Below are 17,949 nucleotides of genomic sequence, written 5' to 3'. Positions count from 1 at the left end.
CTAGTGAGTGTTATGGGTCTGAGGCTGGATTTGAACTCAGGTCCTCCTGACTCCAGGGCCGGTACTCTATCCACTGCGCCACCTAGCTGCCCCTATATACAAGTTCTGAAAGCACATACAAGGGTAAGGCAGTTTAGAAATAGATAAGAAAAGAAATCTACCCCAGACACAGATAAAGGGGTTCCCAAGGTTTCTAACCTAATCCTTAACTAAACTTCCCCAGGCCTAGGATAACTCATGATCACGTGACATTCATTTCCTTAATGGATATGAAAATAGAGTATGTAGTCCCAAAATACCTCTAATTTGGGTAATGCCTCCCAAAACATTGCTGGATTAATCTTACTAGTTCATTCTTCTAGTCACAGGCTCACAACCTCGACTAATCATGGAGACCTCCTGATTGAATGGTGGCTTGGTTGGTGTTCTGCCCACATTAAGACATAATCACTTAGCTAAGTTTTTCTACCCTTGACTAAGAAACTAACAAGGATATGATGTAGTTTGGGGTGCTGGCAACCCCAAAATGTCAGGGTACAGAGGTATCTGCCTGGAAAGAATTCAAGCACTCAAACTGTCTTCCAGTTAAAGTAGCAAGGTTTATTAAATACCAATAGTGCAGGCTAGATTCCTAATCTGCAACTTCATGGGGGTGAGATTGATACTTATATACAAAAAGACACAATGAGAATATTTGGGTGGGATTAAGGAGTGTTAAATAGCCTAGGGTGGGTCAGGTGAGACAGTGAAAGGAGTTAAGTGGGCTGGGCTGGGCTGAGAGCCACTGTGAAAGGACTATTGGGCATCTAGGTAGGCTGAGATGGGCCAAATGCCTTGGGTGAGCCGCCAATAATCTGGGCTGCTGAAATGTCTGGGAAAATTCAGGGACTGGGCTGTTTTCAAAGACATGGTCTTTTCCTTTTAGGGGTTCAGGGCCCATCACCCCATCAGAAATATAAAAGGGTAAATTGAACATTGTTCACATCACCTGAAATAAAAATGACTCCAGCAGACTTGTAGTTTGCTCACTCTCCTAGTTAACAGGCTCCCTTTCTTTACAAGGCCCTTGGGACATTACTTTATTATGGTATGGTGCAGTAATTACTGTTCCTCAAAACAACTTTGAGTCATCAAGAAAATAATTATATTTTGGTTTAAGAAAGTAGGAAAGTGTGTAATAAGAATTTGGGTGTTTGTGGGGCAGGGTTGGGAGTAGGGGGCTGGGTGATGAGGTTATTTAAAAGAACAGGCCTTCAGCTATCCAGAAAACTTAGCTGTTAAGAGACATTTGCTCTAGGCTTATGGACAACTGAGTTCTTACTACAATGACATTCTATTTTAGCCTAATGATTCTTAGGTAAGTCACTGCTGGGTTCACTACAAAGCAGCTATTTCCTTTACCATTTTATATGGGAAGAAAGAAAAGAAGGGTTCTTAGCATATTACTTATTCTGGCAGTATTTCAGTGTTATTATCAAAACCTGATTCACTCTGTTTATAAAAGGTAGAATCAGAATCCCAATTCCTGGGAAATAGGTCAAGTGATCCTAGGATCTGTTTTTTTAAAAACAAAACAAAGGTCTTCCTATAGCATTAAGGATGCTCTCATTCTCTAATTCAGAAGCAACCACTGGGTTGAAAAGGTCACCTCCTAAGTGCAGCTGCAAGTTTATTTTTAGTCTCTTTGAGGGAAGATTTCACTGAAAATCTACCCTGAATCTGCAGGTCTGTAATAACCAACTCATTTCTCATTGACAGGAAACATCAGTACTCCCTGAGGGCTGTTGTCATTCAACCCTGGTGATGTCTCCCGTGTGACCCGAAGGATCAAGGCTGTGAGTACATTTGGGCTTCCTCTTGCATTATCTGGTGCACCATCATCTCTCCGTTATTAAGATCTGATAAACCAAGTTTGTTACAGCCCTTGCATGGTGATGTTCCCTGAGTTTTAAATTTTACAGTGACACCCTAAAGGCCTTCCTCCTCAGAAGATTTGTCCCTGCAGGCAACAAGCTCTCCATGCTGTAGTTTTTCCTCTCACACTGGAGGCGTGAGGAGCAGGTTTCATTCAGTTTGACATCTCTTTTGGAGAGCTGCATCAAGTTGGTGGCAGTCAAAAAAGAGCCGGATTTGAAAACAGGAATACCCTAATTCAAACCCAGTCTCAGACACTAATTAAGTTGTTCTGGGACCCTGAGCTAGTCCCTTAATCTCTTTGGGCCTCAGTTTTCTTATTTGTAAAGTGAAAGGATTAGAGTAGATGACCTCTAAGTGATTAAGTAGATGACCTCTTCAAATTTGAGCCTGTGTTTTATCCTAACAGTTGTATGATGGTGAGGAGGAAGGTTACCTAAGACGTCATTGACTATCCTGATAAGCAAGTAGTGAATTACGTAAAAGTCAGTGGTGTTTAAAGATTTTATTTGGGACTTATTCCTAATTTTGTTTATTTGATTATTGATTTTAATTTTTTTAACATAGAAAAAAATTATTGGTATAGTATGTGTGTATGTGTATGTATTTACACACAAAAATGTACATATAAGAAAATTCATCTTTATTTCTTTTCATTGGATTGGATTATAAATAAAATTACTCTATCTAAAGAATTGCAAAGAATTGCAAACTATTAACAACTGTATGAAAAGAAAGAATTCAGACTGTTAGCAACTATTTGAAAAATACTCCAAATCATTAAAAGTAAAAGAAACACAAATCAGATTTCACCTCATCCCGAGCAAATTGGCAGAGATGACAAAAGAAGGGAATAGTCAATGTTGAAAGGATTGTGGTCTGCTCACTAATGCGCTTTTGGTGAAGCTGTGAATTGATCCAAACATTCTGTAAAGATATTTAGAATTATGCTAAAAAAAAAAGAAGTAACTAAAATGGCTAAAATATCCATACTCTTTGACTTAGAGATTCTACTGCTAGGCATATACCCTAAGGATGTCAATGACATATATATCAAAATATTTCTAGTAGCAGTTTTTGTGATGGCAAAGAACCAGAAATAAAATAAGTATCTGTCAATTGGAGAATAACTAAACAAATTGTGATCATGAATTTAATCAAATGTTACTGTGCCCGAAGAAAAGATAAATATGAAAAATATAGAGACAAATGGAAAGTAAAGTAATTAGAATGGGGAAAACAATGTATACAATGACTGCAACAGCATAAATAGAAAAAACAGTAATGAAACAATTGAAACTGAATGATCTGAAATTATAAAAACAAGCTTGTCCCCAAAGAAGTATCGAACCCCAATTTATTACAGAATCTATTCTAAGAAAGAGACAAATGAAATTAGGGTACATGTGTCCATGGTTTAATTTCTCTCAAACTTGCTTGACATGCATTGCATGGGAGTTCAGTCCAAAACTGGGCACCCCTAAGGGGGCCAATTCAGAACTGGCTCAATTTGGGATTTGGGGGTACAGGATTATATGCCCTTTGAAGAGTAGGTGGTCCCAAGGAATGCCAATCTACTCTTATTGGTCAAATCACTGGGAGGTGGGTTATATTAAAATGAGGTGTTGAGTAAGTGACTTAAGTCACTTAATCTAGGTCAATAGGGGCTGTATCACACACCATCAGCAGTGAGGAAATACCATCCTGTCTTTGGACTCTCTAGGCGGAAGAAATCTGTCTCCACCCAAGCCTGAGTAGGATAAAAATCAATTCAGGCCTGGGTTGGAGTTTGACTAGGATAAGAAGATTCAATGCAATCTCATTATCAGTCAGTAATGTCCTTCTGAAGAACTTTGGAGCAGAAGTCTCTAAGACACAGATTACTAAGAGAAATCATTTTTCACAGAAGAGATATGAGTAGGTACTTTTGATGCTATTTGGCACCATTCTGAGATGCTAATAATATGGTCAGACTTTTCAGCATGTTCACTCATTTTGTTCAACTGCTTTTTTTCCTTTTTATTATTTGTTATAAAGGATGATTCTCTGAGATACAGGAGAGGGTAATTCTTTCCTCATCTGTAAAAAGAGGCTAATACTTGTATCACCTACTACCACAAAGGGTTGTTGTGAGAAAAGTGTTTTGTAAACCCATAGTTTTACATTAAAGGAGAGCTGCAGGGATAGGAATACACTTGGAAATGTAGGTATACATTATAAATATACATATATATCCATCCATAAATATACATACATGCATATATACATATAAAAATAAAAGATATCAATAAAATCCATTTTCAGAAATAAATGTATCATAATGAATTAGGACTGACCATATGTGCTGAATGCTTTTAATTTCACAAACATTTTTTACACTTCTATTACATAAGTCTGTGATAGGAACTAAGGCAGATATAAACATTTCCCTGCCCTCATGGAACTTAGAATCAAGTTTGAGCACAAGTACACAAATAATAGGATGCCTATTGTTAATTAATATCTAAGTATAGAAGAGAGGGGTATGTTATATCTTTACCAATTTGAGGAATAGAGAAATCTGGGGTAGGAATTCCATAGTCTGAAGCGAAGTGATTGTATTCCAGGCATAGGGAAAAGTGTATAAGCAAAGAAACAGAGATGGGAACATGCAGGTCTGTTTAGAGAACAGATAAGTCCAGTCTTGCTGGAACATAAGAATTCATGGAAGGGAGTAATTTGAGAGAAGGTTGGAAAAGTAGGATGGTACCAAGTTTTGGAGGCTTTGAATGTCAGGACAAGGAGTTTGAATGTTACTGAGTAGGTGGTAGGGAGTCACTGAATGTTTTTGAGCACACTATGTACATGACCAGGTGTATGCATAAGAAGGAAAGGTCTGTGGATAAGAAGAAAAAACTTTCTTCATGGAGGTTTTTCTAAGCAGGCTGCCCATCTCTGGAAGGGGAAAAATTGTCCATCCTGGGAGATGACGTAAAGAATTAATCGTTAGACTGTGAAGGCTGCCATAGCATGTGAGCTGCTGCTATTTTCCTTAGCTCCTGTTCATTGAACCAGCTCTGTCGCATGTGCAAGATAGTGCAGTACTGTGGAGGATTTCTTCTTTAGGCATGAAAGCATTTTAGCACTGCCCTCACTTTTCTGTAGTAGAGGGGAGTGAGTATCAGTGGCCGGTCAGTGGGAGATATTTGTGCCCTTCTCCTACCCTTCCTCCACCACTACTAACTGATCTTATAAGCTGATGTCACCCATTAATTCCTGATCCTGAGGCTTAGTTTCATGAGGATTTCCCCCATCCACCCTATCCCCTCCCTTGCTTTCTAGATTTGGGCCAAACCCTCTCTAGAATCAGTTTCATTTCAGTTCCGCTGTCCTGCACAAAGGACAGCTAGGTTTCCTAGGGGAGAGTGCTGAATTCGGAATCAGCAAAGACCCAAGTTTGAATCTTCCCTCAGAGCCATACTGGCTATGTGACCTTGTCACTAAACCTTTCTCAGCCTCAGTTTCTTTGTCTATAAAATGAAGATGATAATCATTGCACCCACCTGCCAAAATTGAACAAGGATCAAATGAGATGCCATATATAAAATGCTTTGTAAATCTTAAAGCAGTGGTGTCCAATTCAAGTGGAAACAGAGGTAATTAAACCATACGTGAGGATCCCTAGTCTAATATTGATTTAGAAAACTACATATTAACAAAATCTGTGTTTTATTATATTTTTATTTAATTTGTTAAATATTTACCAATTACATTTTAATCAGATTTAGGCCACATTGGGGAGTGTTGTAGGCTGTATGTGGCCCGTGGGCAATGTGTTTGACACCTCTCCTTTAAAGCACTATGTAAATGCTAGCTAAGATGAATACTAATAGTAATAACAATGGTTATTATTACAGATAACATATAGTGCTTTTTGTTTGCAAAATTCTTTATATATGTTATCTCACATGTTCTTCATGTTGTTGTTATTGTTGTTATTGTTACTTCCTTTTGCCTACTACTCCTTTGGCTGGCATTCAAGGACCCCTTTAGTGGTCTGAGTAGTCTGGGTCTTCTGAATCACTGGAGATAATTGTCTCCATTGTGGAAAGTTAAAAAAAAATACAGTATGTCTTTTTGTTGACATTAATTGGTAGTTTTGTTTGCTTTCTCAGGAGAGAGACCAAGAGACTCAAGTGGCATTTATAGAAGGAATATTCTTCATGAATTGAAAAGCAGAGGGATGCAGTAGAAAAAATACTTGACTTAGAGTCAGGAGATCTGGGTTCAAGAATAACCTGTATAACCTGTGCTTTTCTAAGTCTGTTTCCTTTTCTATAAAGCGAGGGCATTAGATATGATGATCTTCAAGGTCCTTTCTAGCACCATGTGCATGTATTTCTATAATATGTGGGGAAACACACGCATTCTTGATGCTGCTTTTAGTCCTATGTCTTATTAATTTGTGATCTTATGTCTTTCATACATACTGAATTTACTTCTTATCTTAAAAAATTACTTGCGAGGAAGCGTGATAGCTTTTAATTTCTAACAATATAAATACACAAACTATATTTTATTGAATTTGTTGTACCCTCACAGAAGTTCGTTGAACTGAATTAAATAAAAAGTTGTTGCTGGAGAGAAGGAGTCCTTTCTGTTTACATTTTATTTGTTAATACCAATGTTAATACCAATTAATTTATTGTTAATACTAATGTTATTGAGACATTTCAGTTGTGTCTGATTCTTCCTGACCCCATTTAGGGTGTTCTTGGCGAAGATACTGGAATGTTTTGCCATTTCCTTCTCCAGCTCATTTTACAGATGAGGAAACTGAGGTAAACAGGGATAAATGAGTTGCCCAGGGTCACATAGCTAATTAAGTGTCTGAGGCCAGATTTGAACTTAGGTCTTCTTGACTCCAGGACACCTAGCAGTCCATTAATGCCAATAGTAACTCTCATTTATTGTAGTGCTTTTAGGTTTACAAAGAACTTTGTTCACAACAGCTCTTTGTGTGATACAGGTATGATCCACATTGTGCAGAGGAAGAATCACTCTCAGAGAGATTAATTAATCAGCGATTCCTGTGGTTAATTAGCATTATGTTTGCTCATTCACATTTAGAGTTGGGAAGGGTCTTGGAGATGGTCTGCTCTGTTGGTGTCAAACTCAAATAGAAACTGATCCATTGAGGTTGCATATTAACTTAGAAAACAACAAATTCACATTATATTTTATTGTATTTTTATTTATTTTGTTAAACACTTCCCAGTTACATATTAATCTGGTTCCTCCTGAGTGTTAGAGGCCACATTTGGCCAGTTTGACATTTCTGTTGTAGTCTGCACCTTCACTTTATAGGTGAGAGACTGAACCATGAAGAATTCAGTTACTTACCCAAGGTCATACTTAGTGAAAAAGCACCCTCCCTTATTTTATTACTTGTTGGAAATTAAGAAATCCTATAGCTAGTCCTTGACTTCTGGGTGGAGACATTGATACTTGCTGGGAGCCATCCTTCCTTCCTTTCTTCCTTCCTTCATTTCTTTCTTTCTTTCTTTCTTTCTTTCTTCCTGACAATCAGGGATTGTCCAGGTAATGTCCAAGGCCAGATATGAATTTAGGTCCTCCTTTCTCCAAGGCTGGTGCTCTATGCACTTCACTGGCAACTGCCCTGGGAGCTATATTTCATAAGTCTAAATATTCCTTCTACTTATTCTGTGTAATTTTTGTCTGTTTCTTTCCATAAACCCTCTAGAGAGGACACACCCCAAATGCCCAAGAGCTTCCTGTCATTTTTTCATTGTTTGAAGGGTACTAGTGTATCACTCAAGTTATCACTTGTCTTATTCTAATTCCGTGGATGGCCCACCTCCATTTCTGATCATGCATGTGTGTCCTCACTGTCTATTATGCCACTTCTTATGGGTAAGTCATCGTTGGTAACATGCTGTAGCTACTTAGACACATCAGATGTCTCGCAATTGCTCTTTGTAGTGACTTGTGTCTCAGAGGCTTCAAAGATTGTGCTGGTCCTTGATTGCCAGCCATGTCACATCACTGGGAGAACCTTGGTATTAAAGAGCTGGACTTCTGTGACAACAAACAATTCAGTGTTTTTCAGTTTACCATTCTAATTCATGACAAAATTCTAGCTTATTGTCTCTGCAGGATGTGCCCAAGATAAACATATTTTTATTTTTTATCATACTCTCACATTCTTCTTTTTCTTTTCTCCCTTTCATCCTTTCTCAGTCCTCCCTCTTTATCCCTAAATTTTTATTTCTCTTCTCTCTCCCTCCTTTTTCTTTGTTATCTCACATGTTCTTCATGTTGTTATTATTGTTGTCTCTCTCTCCCTCTACCTCTTCTCTACCACTTCTCCCTGCCTGCCCCCCCCCCCCCCCCCCCCCCCATTCTAAGTATGGAGGATAGGGTAAGCAGAGGTGCAGGTACAGGAGAGGGCAAGATGTGGGTGGCTAGGTATAGAGTGTGGTTCAGTTTGGCAGGAACGTTAGAATATATGAAAGGGAGGAATGTTAGGCAAATAAAGGCCAGATTGTATTAACAAATATCCAGTAAATGGTTGATATTGGAGGAAGTTATAGCTGCTGTGTGATAACACATGCATTGCTGAACCTCTTGTCTATTTAACTACACACCAGTGTCACTACTATATTTGATACCACAGAGTAGTTGGGAATGCAAAATCCAAGTCAAAACCAGTTTTTTAAAGGAGAGGGCAACAAAATTCCGTTCAAATGTATGTTAGTGCCATCCCATTAAAGTTGAAAGCCACACTCCTACTTTCCTTCAAAAATTGATAAATCTTTTCCAGAAACATACTTTTTGTGTGTGGTGGGGGGGAGGCAGTCAGGGTTAAATGACTTGTTCAGGGTCACACGTGTACTGAGTGTTTGAGGTCAGATTTGAACTCAGGTCCTCCTAACTCCAGGACTGGTGCTCTATCCACTTTGCCACCTAGCTGCCCCCAAGGAATATACTTTTAAGTTGATTTGTTTAGGTGCTTGAGAAAGAAGAAGGGAAAGGAATAAGCATTTATATAGCACTCTATACATGCCAGGCACTGTGCTAAGCATTTTTGCAAATATCCTCTCCTTTGATCCTCCCAAAAACCCTGATGGGTAGGTGCTATTATTATTATTCTCATTTTACAGATAAAGTGACTTGCCCAGGGTCACACAACTAGTACATGTCTGAGGCTGGATCTGAATTCCTCTTCCTGCCTGCAGGCCCAACGCTCTATCCAACTACCTCTACTTTAATACTTTTTTGGGAAGTGTTACAAATATTAAAAAATTAAATTGGATTGCAGATGAATCAGTCTTATTCTAGATACATTTTCTCTCGATATTTTGTTGTAAAAGCTTATTTCAGAGACTGTTTTTCCTCTTAACTCCTTCAGATCTATTTATGGAATAGCCCATCAGCAGTTAACAACTAAGGTGGTGGTTTGTTCACCTGCCATTAAGTGTAGAGAGAGCTGTGAAAGGATGTATAGAGGCAAGTGAATGTCAATTTCATAGACTCATTTCCTTTGCAAACATCTGGTGGGTTATAAATGGCAGCCTGGTGAGGTGATAGGGTAGTAGATTAAGAGTCAGGTCCCTGGGTTCTGTCCTAGCTCCTTCACTAATTTAATCTGTGATCCTGGGTGAGTCAGGCACAGTGTACACTGGCACTTAATAAATGTTTGGATTAATTGCATGAAATCACCTCCCTGGGCCTCAGTTTCCTTCTTCTTAAAATGAGAAGGTTAGACTCTAAAATTCCCACGTCACACAAATTGTAGGTTAGGAATAGTCTGTTACCTTTCCCCCTTCCTTATCCCCCCAGGGGTGGTGGGTGCATCTTTTTTCATTTCATAATTAACCACTGCCTCCTCCCACCTCACACCACCATATTAGTAGAGTTTTAGCCCTTTATCCCACCCCATTTTACTTGTCATGGTGTAGAGTCTTTTTCCTGACTCACACATTTTATATGTGATTTCTCAGAATTTTTTTAGCACATTGAGCCAGACAATCTGATGAATGTAGAACTTTGGAATTGACTCCATAAAAGGCCAAACTACGGAAACACTAGTGCATAGGCTTTCTAATGACTTTTTTTTCCTGGCATATACAGGAAAGGACAGCTAAAAACAACCTTGGAATCAGTGTCAGAACCTCCTATATTTGTGTCTCTCTGTAGCCTTTCATGGACAAAGAGGAAAGCTCTCCTTTTTGAGATGGAGTTTTCCCAGCAAAAGTCAAGTTAAGACCTGAAAGGACTATGCATGGGGCCAAAAGTCACATCACACATCTCAATCTGAGTGTTTAATAAACCTGGGGCCACCAGAGATCTGAAAGTATTGTACCTCCCTCTCTTAATTGAAGAGATGGGGAACTAGGGGGGTGGGGTGATAGAATGTTTCACATACTTTCAAATTTGGTCCTGTTGGTTTGTTTTGCTGAACTATTTTTTTTCTTTAAAAAAAGCAAAACTGGGGCAGGTAGGTGGCTTAGTGAATGGAGCACCAGCTCTGGAGTCAGGAGGACTTGAGTTCAAATCCAGCCTCAGACACTTGATACTTACTAATGGTATGACCCTGGGCAAGTCACTTAACCCCATTGCCTTACCCCCCCCCCCCCCCCAAAAAAGCATAACTTTGTTACATGGGAAGGTTTACTGGACAGGAAAGGATTTTATTCACAAATGAAGGTGATATAAAACCAAAAAGACATCAATTACTTTTTAAAAAAGCATCTAGGGAGAAGATAGCTATCATAAAATTTGAGTTACCTCAGAGCAATAGTCTTTCACCTTGGGTCTATGAACTTGTTTCTTTAACACTTTTAACTAGCAGTATATTTTATTTCATCATGTTATTTTCTTTGTAATTCTGTGTATCTTATTTTATGCATTTTTAAACATTATTCCAAGAAGCGATATATACACTTTACAAACTCCCAGTGGTTTCCATGACACAAACCAGGTTAAAATTGTCTTTTTAAGAAGTTATACCCAGTAACTACAAGGTCCTAGAATGCTTTCATTGTGATTTTGCAGAATTAACAAAACTGCTTAAGAAGGCCAGATGTGAAGTCTATGACAGGTTCATATCTCATGACCACATGTGAAAATTTTATCTTTCTGCTTTGTGAACCTTTATTTTGAACCGTATCATGATATCTGTCAAACATATTGGTTTTCTTGATTCCAGTGCAGTAGTGAAAAAGTACAAAAGATTGTTGGGTTCTAGTCCCACTTGTTGGATAAAATTACATTGTGACCTGGGGCAAATGACCTCACTTTTCTGGGCCTCATAGTAATAAAACATAGTCCTTGATAGCAAGGGCTGGGTCATGTCTTATTTTTGTACTTGTATCCTCATTGCCTAGCATAATTGCTGGCATGTAGTGGACTTAATAATACATTTCTAAGATCCCTCCCAAATCCTAATCATCTGTGATTCTTTACTTCCGTTTATTTATATATGATGATTTTAACTTTTCAGAGTATGTTGCAGCAACCCAGTTGGGATAAATAGAGCGGATGGTTTTCCTGTTTTGTTAATGAAGGAACTGAAGTGGGGGAAGAGATGATTTGTGAGAGTTCACATAGTTAATGACAGAGCCCCATTCAGAGCCCAGGCCTCTTCTTTCTTTTTCCCTCCCTTTTTGGAGGCAGTCAGGGTTAAGTGACTTGCCCAGGGTCTCATAGCTAGTAAGTGTCTAAGGTCTGATTTGAACTCAGGTCCTCCTGACTTCGGGGCTGGTACTCTATCCACTGCACCAGTTTCTGGTGCTTCCCAGTTCTCTTTTCTTTCTGTTGGAACAATCTGCCTTGTAAGTTCTCAGTTGATCAACTGTGTAAGGAAATACAATATTTTCAGCTCTGTGTTACTGATAGAATTTTTTTGGCTATAATGCCCATAATTAGACTTCTAGGTTATTTTTCTTCCATAGTCATCACATTTGATTTCTTAAATGGTTTTGTTAATTCCATGTGTAAGGCAACTTGACGATATGCTTGGATCTTATATTAAGTGTATTTCCCCTAACACCATCAGCCCTTCTCTTTTATATATACATTGTACACTCTGACCTTTGTATTAGATTGTTGTCAGGATTCATCGCCAACTCTCAACTAGGAGTTGACACAGTGGATAGAGTACTGGGCCTGCAGTCAGGATGACCTGAGTTCACATATAGCCTCAGACACTATCTGTGTGACCCTGGACAATTTACTTACCTGCTGTCTGCCTCAGTTTCCTCACCTGTAAAATGGGAATTATGATAGCACTACCTCCCAGGGCTATTAGGATCAGATGATGTAATATATGTAAAGCTTTTAGTACAGTGTCTGGCGCTTAATAAATACTTATTCCTTTCTCTCCCTTCTCCTTCCCTGGCTAAAGCCTATACAAGTGAATGAATGTTAGGAAAAATGTCTTGTAAAATGCAGCTGAGTCAATCATAAGAAGATAAGAGGTTGCTGATTCCTTTCATGCCAGTGTGTCACACCAGGGCTAGCCTAACAGAACTTGCCCTCAATAATTCCTTTGTGCACCTGGTAACACATTGTAATGGGTATCTGTTGCTTCTCTGGGCCTTACACCTTATTGCTGTCTCTCCCATCATCTCCCTAATGAAGAAGGGATGTGCTGTCCAAGTATAAAAAACCTTTTACACTTCAGTTACAGTGTCCTTTGGGTTAAAAAACAAACAGACAAACCTGGACAGGGCAATTCTGGTCAGGAAAGAAAGGAGTTGGAGAGCTCCATTGTGGTTCTTAAGTTGCTGTACATGTGAATAACTTACCAGAACAGTGATTCCATTATAGGGAATATTCCAAAAATGACTTTTTTATACAGGCTTTCTTAAAGCTCTTTGTCTCCAAACTGTCCACAATATGAAACATTTAAATATCAATAGAGAGGGAGCAGGGAAAGTTTTAATTCATCTTTGCTGCTGTTTCAGAAATTGTGACTTTTAAATGGTATATGTAGTTTTACAAGGCGCTATTGTCTCTGTGCGAGCTTGGGTTTGAGATCTGTGGCAGTTTTGTGGAGTGCCAAGAAACACTTCTGCCATTCTCTTTTACCAGTTACGTACACAGACTTCCCGACTGGTTCCCATTCTCTCTGGAAATAACAGCATAATCATCTTAGACAGCTTTGCTGGCTCATTGCCACAGTGGAAGAAAGGTGGGGCTTATAGCCTGGGAATGCAAATGGTTTCTGGAAACTTTTCCTGAACAATCCTTGTGCTGTGATGCCTGGGGTGAAGTCATCAAGGAGACCCTTTAGTTGAGGGTGATGACCCTAAAGAGATGCTTCATTTTTTCCTGCTTTCTTGCTGGAGGAACAGATAACCTTTTCCCCTTAATCATGAAATTAATTGTATGTGTGTGTGTGTGTGCGCGCGCGCAAACGCATATACATGTTTAAGGGGGATGGGAGTAATGGTGGTTGTTGTCAGAGCCAATGCTATAAAGAAATCCCATTGTGAGTTAGACCTAGAGTCTGTAGAATCTGTATTCCTACCTTAAACAGAATTAGTGGTCTTTGCCCTAGGATCAGAGGTTTCCAACCCAGTTTAAGTGGTGCAGCAGATAGAGTGCTGATTTTAGATAAGAAGACCTGAGTTCTAATCTTGCCTCAGACACTTCACTAGCTGTGTAACCTTGATCTGGTCATTACCCTGCCAACCTCAGTTTCCTCATCTGTAAAATGGGAATAATGTAATTCATAGGGTTGTTGTATCAAATGGGACAGTATATGTAAAGTGCTTTGCAAACCTTACAACTATACAAATGCTGGCTATATTTAGTGTTATTCCTTCATTTGTTGATTCTCTGACCTTCTCAACTAGAACTTTCTCACCTACTTAAATTGATAGTAATTATCTTCTCTTTCCTGCCTTAGTTGCACTTTGTTAGCCTCAATCTCTCGAGCCTGCCTGACATAGTGGACCTGCGTCAAACTTCTAGCCCTGACTTCCTCTGGTAAATAGCCTTTCTGCATCTGCCAGGATCCTTTTGCTTAACTAAATTGCTATTCTCTGATCCCTCTTGGCCAAGACTTTCCTACTGCTATTCATACCCCCTGTATTATATGGTTATTTGAAGGCTACAGGCTTTGCCTCCTTTCCTACTCTCTCTCTTTGTCTTCCCTCCCATCCCCACAGATCTGCCAGTGTGCCAACCCCTCCCATGTGGTGTGACCTTCCCAGACTTTGTGTCACACCTTTGGGTTGGGCAACAAAAACTACCTTGTTTTTAGAAAGCCACTATTAAAATGCACTTATAGTATCAGTGGGAGGAAGGGCCCTGGTATTTTCAGGCCTTGTCTCATGGGTATTTCGTCATGTATTCATTGATTGGATTAACTGCTTATCCTATTAGAAAATTGATTCTAAGCAGAAAAGATTTCATTAAATGAATATTTATTTATCAAGTGCCTCCTCTGTGCAAGTGAGTTAGTCCAATTCTTACTCTCTGAGAAGAAAAAACTTGAGTCTCTATTCTGTAAACATAGGCTGTTAAGGGTGTGGCACCGTTTTATATTTGGGATGGCAAAGAGAGCCAGGACGCTTTTCAAATGCACCAACATTGGTTTAGGAAAATCCATGTACCTTTTAGAATATGCTGGTCTTTAGTGAATTAGATATGGATGCACACCAGGGTTGGCTTTTTTTTTTTTCAAAGCATTTTATTAGTCACCTACTTATGTGCTAAGCACTTTACAAATATTTCATTTGATCCTCACAACAATCCAGCAGATAGGTGCTATGATTATCCCCATTTTACAGTTGAGGAAACTAAGGCCAACAGGTTTAGTGACTTGTCCAGGGTCACACAGCTAGTAAATGTCTTAGGCAGAATTTGAACTTGGATCTGTAACTCCAGGTACGGTGCTCTATTGATGGCACCACCTAGCGGTCAAGGGCTGCACTCATTGCAGTCATTCTAGATCAGTCACTTCAGTTTAGACCTGCCCTCCTGCCCTCCCCCATTCTCTTCATCAGTGCCTTGTTGATGCCTCTCCCATATACTGTGTGACCATATTTATGAGTTGCTTAACCTCTCAGTTGCCCTAGGAAGTACTCTAGTATAAATTAGGTTCTAAGACTGGCATGTGTGTGAGTTTATTCATCATGATGAAATCACAGGTCCTGATTTTAAGGGGGGGGGAGTATAAATGTCTTATACACAAGGGACGTAAAAATGCCATTGAAAATTGTGTGAACAGAAAAAGGCCAAATTCTGCCCACTATTCATTTATGCTCAGGGCCAGACTTGTCTTAGAATGGTGAGTAACACATAGTGATATGGGGCTTTGTAACAGGGCAATATTGTTACTGGCCATTGACTGGGAAGTGTCAGGGAAGACTGTCACCAGTGTTGGAGTTGGGTACAGCATACTGATCTCTTCTGTGCAGCATTCCATCCTTAGAGGATGCCACTGACCTTCAAGCCTAGCTCCCCAGTAGGTTGGCTTCGGTCCTACTGTGATAAAATTGGTTCTTCCTGGCCTTCGTTGGGTATGGGTAGATATGAGTAGATCATTGGACTGATTTTTAGGAGATTGGTGTTTTAATCCTGGCTTTTCCACTCACCTGGTTGTAAGTTTCTCCATTAGATGGTAAACACTTTGAGGGCAGGCATTATCTTTTGCCTTTTTTTTTATCTCCAGTGTTTAGTCCAGTGCCTGACACATAGTAAGTACTTAATAAATGCTTATCGATTGATTATATACTACTTTGTCTATATTTGTTTACATGTTGTTTCCCCCATTAGATTGTAAGCTCTTTTGAGGGCAGGGACTGTCTTTTGCCTGTTTTTTGTATACCCAGCACTTAGCACAGTGCCTGGCACATAGGAAGTACTTCATAAATGTTTACTAATTAATTGACTGTAGCCAAGTCACTTCATCTCTCTGTGGTTCATTTTCTTCATCTCTGAAATGAGGTTAGACTAAGTGAGTTCTGATTTCCCAATATGAATTTATACAATCTATCCAGAGGCCCTGCCCATGAAGTTTATAGTACCTCTGTACTAGACTGTAAATTCTGTGAAGGAAGGAACTCAAATTTTTCTAAACTTTGCATCTCTCATTAAATAAAGAGAGGAAAAAAACTCCACATGTTCAAAAAAAAAATTATAGCAGCTCTTCTTAGTAGCAGAAATCTGGAAACTAAGGGAATATCTATTAGGATATAAACTCTATTAGGAAATTGTTCAGCAAATTATGGCATATTAATGTAATGAAATCATATTGTGTTATAAGAAATGATCAGGGGCAGCTAGGTGGCGTAGTGTATAGGGCACCTGCCCTAGAGTCAGGAGGACCTGAATTCAAATCCGGTCTCAGATCAGACACTTGACACTTACTAGCTGTATGACCCTGGGCAAATCGCTTAACCCCAATTGCCTTGCAGCAAAAAAAAAAAAAAAAAAGAAAAGAAAAGAAATGATCAGATCCTTTAAGAGAATAGTGGAAAGACCTATATGAACAGATGCAGAGAGAAGTGAGCAAAACTAGGATAAAATTCACGATAGCAATACTATTATAAAGAAAAACAACTTTGAAAGACTTGAGAACAAAATACTGAATGTAACATACATTTTTGGACATGACCAATATGGAAAGTTTCTTTGATTGACTGTGCATGTGTATTATGAGGATTTTATTTTTATGTTTTCTTGTGTAGTTGAGGTTGGCGGAAATGGGAGGGAGAGAAAATAAATGCTTGTTAATTGAAAAAAAAATCAATAACCACTAAACAAACCCCTTTATGTCTCTTTCAGTTCATAGCACACAATAAGTACTTAATAAATATTTATTGAATTGAATAATATAAAGCAATATTTGAAAATTGTAATCAAAGATACTGACCAAATATTCCACCCTTCTAGGCATGCCAACCTCTGCCTATGTTTTGGTGACTCAGAGATTATCACAGTTGTTTCCCATTACCCTGGCTTACTAGGGAATGATCTCTCTCTTTCCACATTTTCTTAGAGTACTTTATTTTAATTTTTTTTTTAATTTTTAGGCAATTGGGGTTAAGTGACTTACCCAGGGTCACACAGCTAGTAAGTGTCAATTATTTGGTCTGAGGCTGGATTTGAACTCAGGTCCTCCTGACTTCAGGGCCAGTGCTCTATCCACTATGCCACCTACCTGCCCCCCTCTTAGAGCACTTTAAAAAAATTTCATCTTTCTCCCTCTCAAAGGATACCTTAAGCTTCTTGAGGGCAGAGAATTTTTTTTTTCTTTATAATGCTACCATAGCTTGCAACCTGGTAGGTACTTAATAAATGGTAGATGTATTTACCATTGATTATGCTGTCCTCAGTTTCCCTAGCCTTTCCTTGTGGATATGAGAGAGAAGTACAGGGTTTCTCTTTCTGACATCAACTGACCAATGCACCCATCAGTCCTTCCTGGCATAGCAAGTACAGATGGTTGTGCCCAGTCAGAATGTTTTGAGAACAGTGGTTTTGAAAATAGGTTGCAAAGGAGTGTATTTGTAACTCACTCTTTCTTGTTGTCCTTTCATCTCTTTGCATTCTTCCCTTCTACTTGGTATCATTCTCCACAGAGGCCTGAAGAGCAGTTCTGTGCTGACGGGTGAGGGGGCGCTGTCTTTAGGAGGCCTCCGTGATACTGTTGGTACCGTTTCCCATAAACTATCTTATCACCCAAGGCTTCTGATGACCTAAGTGATTTTCCTCAAGCTCAGATCTGACTGTGTCACCCTTGCTACTTAAAAAACAGAAATACCTCCTTCAACGCTTCTGTTTGACATTTAAAGCCCTTGGGCCTCTCCTACTTTTCCAGCCTTCTTACATGCCTTAAAATTGCTTCTCCTGCATCCCAGGAATGCTCTTCTCTCCTCACCTCTGTCTCTTAGAATCAGTCACGACCACAAAATGCAGCCTCCTCTGGGAGGCTTTTCTCAGTCCTACCAATTGCTATCTAGTTGAATGAGTGTGTGTGTGTGTGTGTGTGTGTGTGTGTGTGTGTGTGTGTGTGTG

General features: G+C 39.2%; 1 protein-coding gene across 7 annotated transcripts in view; it reads left to right on the top strand.

The window, feature by feature from the left end:
* INPP4A (inositol polyphosphate-4-phosphatase type I A) overlaps nt 1–17,949 on the top strand; it is a 206,372-nt gene that overhangs the window by 69,616 nt on the left and 118,807 nt on the right. For all 7 annotated transcript variants that reach the window (XM_027856626.1, XM_027856631.1, XM_027856628.1 and 4 more), the window contains exon 2: nt 1,759–1,835. The gene's annotated coding sequence lies outside the window, so the exon portion shown is untranslated. The remainder of the gene's footprint in view (nt 1–1,758; nt 1,836–17,949) is intronic.

The sequence above is a fragment of the Vombatus ursinus genome, unplaced genomic scaffold, assembly GCF_900497805.2.
Source record: "Vombatus ursinus unplaced genomic scaffold, bare-nosed wombat genome assembly UNPS02011591.1, whole genome shotgun sequence".
Lineage (NCBI taxonomy): Eukaryota > Metazoa > Chordata > Mammalia > Diprotodontia > Vombatidae > Vombatus > Vombatus ursinus.
This window is presented reverse-complemented; position numbering and strand designations above follow the sequence as displayed.